Source organism: Vombatus ursinus, unplaced genomic scaffold (genome assembly GCF_900497805.2).
Source record: "Vombatus ursinus unplaced genomic scaffold, bare-nosed wombat genome assembly UNPS02006216.1, whole genome shotgun sequence".
NCBI lineage: Eukaryota > Metazoa > Chordata > Mammalia > Diprotodontia > Vombatidae > Vombatus > Vombatus ursinus.
The window spans coordinates 1-6,056 of NW_020945994.1; positions in this window are offsets into that span (position 1 = coordinate 1).

Genomic DNA, 6,056 nt, shown 5'->3' on the forward strand with positions numbered 1-6,056 from the left:
AGATAGCAGACATTGTTTCTGTCTAGTGAATGACCTGGGTGGGGGGGGAAATCATAGGAAGATCTAGGTTCTAATCCTGGCTCTATCCTTATATAGTGCTGCACAGTTCTTTGCCTCTCTGGCCATTGGGGACATTATTTACAAGGGAAATGGCAATGCTTGTCTTGTCTAATTCAGAAGGGTTGTTATAAGGATCACATGAGATGATGGTTGTGAAAATATTTTGTAAAATGTAAAGCCTGTACAAATTCTAAGTCCTATTTAAATTAAAAACTTGGAGTCACTAAGCATCCCCTCTGAAATAACATTTGGTGGGTGGGTGGATAGGAGCAGAGACTGATTTATCCTAGATAATTCCCTTGGCTTCCAGTTTCCCTCTGCCTATGTAGGGTCCTCTACTCCTTGAGAAGCAGGAGTGTTTCTGCCTCATGGCTCATGAAAAAAAAATCACCAGCAAAAAGCATGTGTTTTTCCTTGCATAAACATCAAAGGTTGTCAGAGGCCTAGGAAACTAAGAAAAGCCTTTGGCTGATTGAGGAGAAAAAAAACTGGTCTAAAAGAACCATTGTATGTCAGACAGAAGGCTGGATTTGGCATCAGAGGACCTGGGTTCAAATACTGGCTCTACCCCTTACCAGCTGTGTGATCTTGGAAAAGTCACATTATGTTTCTGAATCTGTTTCCTTTTCTGAAAACTTAAGGGGCTGATTTAGAAGACCTCTATAATCCCTCCCAGTGACAAATATGCCAGTAAATTTTGAAGGAAATAAAATTTTTGTTTTGAATTGACCATTTTGGCATGCTTAGATCCCAGGAAGAAATGCTGTGTTACAAGGAGAACCATCTCCATTTTCTGCCTGGTGGGAAGGTAACTTAAGCCAGCTAGTTCTGGGCTCAGAAGTCATCCCAAGGGTGAGGGGTAGGTGGATTACAGCTTGAAGCAGAAAACTTCTGAGAAGCACTGAGTTTCTCAGTCTCCTCAGACCCAGTCTCTTCTCACTTATCCTGCCACTTGGGAGAGATGAGGACATTTGTAGTAATTTCCCATCTTACTAATGAATTCAGACTGCCAGCCTCTTGCTGGAGTACCAGTGGAGAAAGGCTGCCATCCCTGTCCAAATGCATATGAATCAAATGGGGGTAGATTGGACACAGCCATCAATGAAGGGTGACAGGCCCTGGAGCCTGCCACAGGGACCCATTAGAGAGCTTGCACACTGAATGCCAGCAACCTCACAAAACACCTCAAATCATCAGGGGGACCCAGAGGAGCTGCTGGAGTAGAAATGAACCATTTGACTATATGGAAAAACCAACCAGTGTGTTTATCTAGTGCCAAATACAATAGCATGAACAAGGCTCTGGCAGGGATGTTTCCTGTACAGAGGGCAGTGCAAATTGTGTGTGACTAAGCCTTGGACCTTGGCATATGTGGTAGTATCAAATTTCTTCACTAACAAAGAGCTACAGGCAATGATCAATGATATTTATAAAAGGGGGCTGGGATGCATATCCTGGTGGTAGATGTTTGAAATTCACAGACATTCATGGTTTTCATTTTGGATAACATCTTCAGTCTCCTCTTTCTTTGGCAAGCTTAACAGCCCCCTAACCCCCTTCCCCAAAACGAAACCAACTGGGTTTGCTCCTTTTAATTCATTTTATTCCCTCTTTTATATTCTGGTATAGGAGGGGAGATGGATCCATGATCTGAATAATATACAGAATTACCAATTTAGAACTGGAAGGGACCTTATTTGTCATCTAGTCTCCCCAACACCCGCAATTTAGGGATCAGGAAACTGCCCCAGAGTGGCTGAGTACAACCAACATTACACAGTAAATAGTGAAGGAAGAATTGGAATGTGAATCCTTTGATTCTAAGTCCAGGGCTCTTTCCACTGCACCAAAATGCTTCTCTCATATGAGAACTGCCTTTCTCCCTATCCCTGGTAAAAGCAAATAGAAAACCTCAGGAATCCTGTTGCTACCTCTGATCTTATATAAAATCCCTTCTTGGGAAACAGTTCCTGTGTGACCTTGGATAGGTCACTTCTCTGGGTTTCAGTTTCCTTATCTGTAAAATGAGAACATTGGAGTAGATGACCAATAAGGTACCTTTTAGTTATAAATCTTTGTTGCTACTATTCAGTTATGTTTCAGTCATGTCCAACTCTCTGTGACCCCATTTGGGGTTTTCTTGGCAAAGGTACCAGAGTGCTTTGCCATTTCCTTTTACAGCTCATTTTACAGATGAGGAAACTGAGGCAAACAGAGTTAAGTGACCTGCTCAGGGTCACAAAGCTAGTAAGCGTCTAAGGCCAGATTTGAACTCAGGTCTTCTCTGGCTTCAAGTCTGGCACTCTATTAACTGCACCACCTAGCTACTCATAGTGATAAATCTATGATTCTAAAAAAACACTATGACTCAGATTGTATGGATTGAAATCTACCTTGCTGGATGCCCTAATTTTCTCTGTATTAAAGCAGAGACCTTCAGCATGGCTGGGTATGTTCAAACCCATGGTACCAAAGTAGGAATCTAGCATTGGCTTTATCTCCAAGGACTTATTGCTATAAGCTGTACTATCATTTTGAGGCAAGATGGAATAGGGAATTGGAGGCAGCAAGACCTAGGTTCAAGTCCTACTTCAAACATTTACTGGCTGTGCAATCCTGGGTAACCTCTCAGTGCTCTAGGACCGTAAGTTAGATTGTTGTTGTTCAGTTGTTTCAGTTGTGTCTGACTCTTCGTGACCTTGTGGACCTCTGTTCATGGGGTTTTCTTGGCAAAGATACTGGAGTGGTTTGCCATTTCCTTCCCCAGTGGCAAACAGAGGTTAAGTGACTTGCCCAAGGTCACATAGCTAGGAAGTTTCTGAGGCTGGATTTCAACTCAGATCTTTCTGACTCTAAACCCAGCACTCTATCTACTGTGTCACCTAGCTGCTCCATAAGTTGGATAGCAGGCGCTAATCTGCAATGGTATAGGGGGTTTCCTTACCTTGAATTCCCTACCTAATAATATCACAAATCTAGACCAAAAACCATAAAACTCCCAAACCTTAGCACTTGAGGATCCAAAATTCCATTGGTATAGGCTTCTCTACTTCCCCTTTTGGACTAGTATGGACAATTCGTCTAGTGTCCATGTTGCCATTGTACTTTTCAAACCCTTCATGACTTTAGTATATGGTCTTTCTGAGTCAGTATGGACAAAAATATGTACTACTTTCTAGTTATTAGCCTCTCTGAACTTAGAGAGTTTAAAAGACCAGGCGTGGGAAACCTGCAGCTTCGAGGCCATGTGTGACCCTCTCAATCCTCAAGTATGGCTCTTTGACTGAATCCAAACTTCAGAGAACAAATCCCCTTAATAAAAGGATTTTGTTCTGTCAAACTTGGCCTCAGTCAAAAGGCCACATGCAAGAACCTAGAAGGCCACATGTGGCCTTGAGGCTGCAGGTTCCCCATCCCTGGTTTTGACCTTGGGCAATAAATGTACAGCCACATTCATCATTGGGCCTATACTCAAAGCCGTTCTGGCTTAACAAAATTTTATACAGCTCTGGCTTCACTGGTATAGCCTTTGAGAACCCAGGATCACTTGCATATACATGGAGGGGCAGATGATGGGCTTGAGAGGAGTTTTAAGTGGCTCTATAAATGCCATTATTATAATTATTCTCTCTACTGGATGTCCTCCATGACAACTAAAGAGTGATGATGAGGAATGTGCTGGGTATAAGTAGGCTGCAACATGTTATAAATGAGGAACTAGGCAGGAGAAGCCACATAATGAATGTCACTGAAAGAATATGTGATGGACAAAAACATGGGCTATTTCAATTTGAGAATGTCTTAACAAATTGTGGGGCATATGTGTAATGGATTATTACTACGTTATTAGAAATAAGGATCAGAAGAGATAACATGTAGAACACTTGGCAAACTTTAAAGTGCTATATAAATGCTAGCTATTATTAAATGGTAAATACAGAGAAGCATGGGAAGGCTTATATGAATTGATACAAAGTGAAGCAAGCAGAACCAGGAAATACATACATACATACATATATATATATATATATATATATATATATACACATGTATACACACACACACACACACACACCACAGTGACTACAACAATGCAAATAGAAACAATAAAAACAAAGCAATTGAAACTGAGCAATGTGAAACTATAATGATCAAACTTGGCCCCAAAGAAAGCATTTGTTGTTGTTTAGTCATTTCAGTCATATCTGACAATTTGTGGCCTCACTTTGGGGTTTTCTTGTCAGAGACACTGGAATTATTTGCCATTTCTTGCAGCAGCTCATTTCACAGATGAGGAAACTGAGGCAAACAGAGTTAAGTGACTTGCCCAGGGTCACACAGCTAGTAAATGTCAGAGGTCAGATTTGAACTCAGGAAGATGAGTCCTTTTGATTCCAAGATCAGTGCTTCATCTGTTCTACCTCAGTGCCCAAAGAAGATATTCAGGAATGCGCTCATTATAGAGGTGGGGGGACTATGTTGAGTTCTGAATGTATTGTTGGATTTCGTTAGTTTTGCTAAACTGTTTTCCCTTCTCCATGTTATTCTCTGTTATAAGGGATTGCTCTTTGCAAAGGGGAGAGGGACTTATTGGGAAACTTAGATGATGTGAAAATAAAATATGCTAATAAAAATTTAAAAAAAAGGGAAAACATAGGCTAGTAAAACTGGCAGCTTGGTGGCACAGCAGATTGAGCAATGGGTATGGAGTCAGGAAGACTTGAGTTCAAATTTGGTCTCAGACATATACTAGTTGTGTGACCCTGGGCAAATCCTTTAATCTGTTTGCCTCAGTTTCTTCATCTGTAAAATGGGAATAATAATAGTTCCTACCTTCCAGGGTTGTTGTGAGGATCCAATGAAATAATAATTATAAAGCACTTAACACAGTGTGAGGCACATAGTAAGCTCTATATAAGTGTTAGCTATTATTGTTATCATCATCATCATCATTGTCAGTCACATAGTAAGAGCAAAGATACCTGAAGGATAGCTTATGTGCTCTTTTGGTATCTCCATGATGTGAAGCAAGGTCTTTAGCATAGGGGGCAACTAGGTGGCACAGTGGATAGAGCACTGACCCTGAAGTCAGGAGGACCTGAGTTCAAATCCAGCCTCAGACCAAACACTTACACTTACTAACTGTGTGACCCTGGGCAAGTCACTTAACCCCAATTGCCTAAAAGAAAAAAAAAAGATCTTTAGCATACTGGGTGAACCCTTGTTGATAAATGAATGGGAGGACATGGATCAGAGTTGCAAAGGATGGCTGAATTTGCATTCTTTTAGGGAATACCCAACTGAAGAGACCACAGATCCAATAGAGTATTTAAGTAGTATTATTAATTACTATTATCTTATTCTTATCTTTTTTAGGCAGCTAGGTGACCTAGTGGATAGAATACTGGATCTGAAGTCAGGATGACCTAAGTTTGAATCCTTACTCATACAGGTACTAGCTGTTTGACTCTGGGAAATTCATTGAACTTCTCTTAGCCTCAGTTTCTTTATCTGGGGCTAGAAATCAGGATAATAATAGGACTTATGCCCAGGGGTGTTGTAAGGACCAAATGAGATAACACATGTAAAACATTTTGCAAGCATTCAAGTGCTATGTAAATGCAAGTTGGCTATTATAATATTTCTCAATGGTATTCAGACAGAAATGATCCTGGGACAAGTCATTATCTTGCTATTTCTTTATGCTCATTGTTGTATGGATTACTGCACAGGTAGATAAAGTTACTTTTTTTTTGTAGTTGAATAAAAGAACAGTGATGTAAATTTATCCTGGTCTCCCTGAAAGCATCGTTGTTTTGACATTAGTAGCAGAAAGGAGGATAGGTGTGATGTGTATCTCATGCTGTTGCCATGTGATTTTGATCTAGTTGGCCAGGTCTCTATACTTTGAAAGCTTTTTTTCCCACATAGCTTGGAGATTATGAGGATTTGGCAAAGAGACATCTTTATTATTATAATTTTTTATTATTTTAATT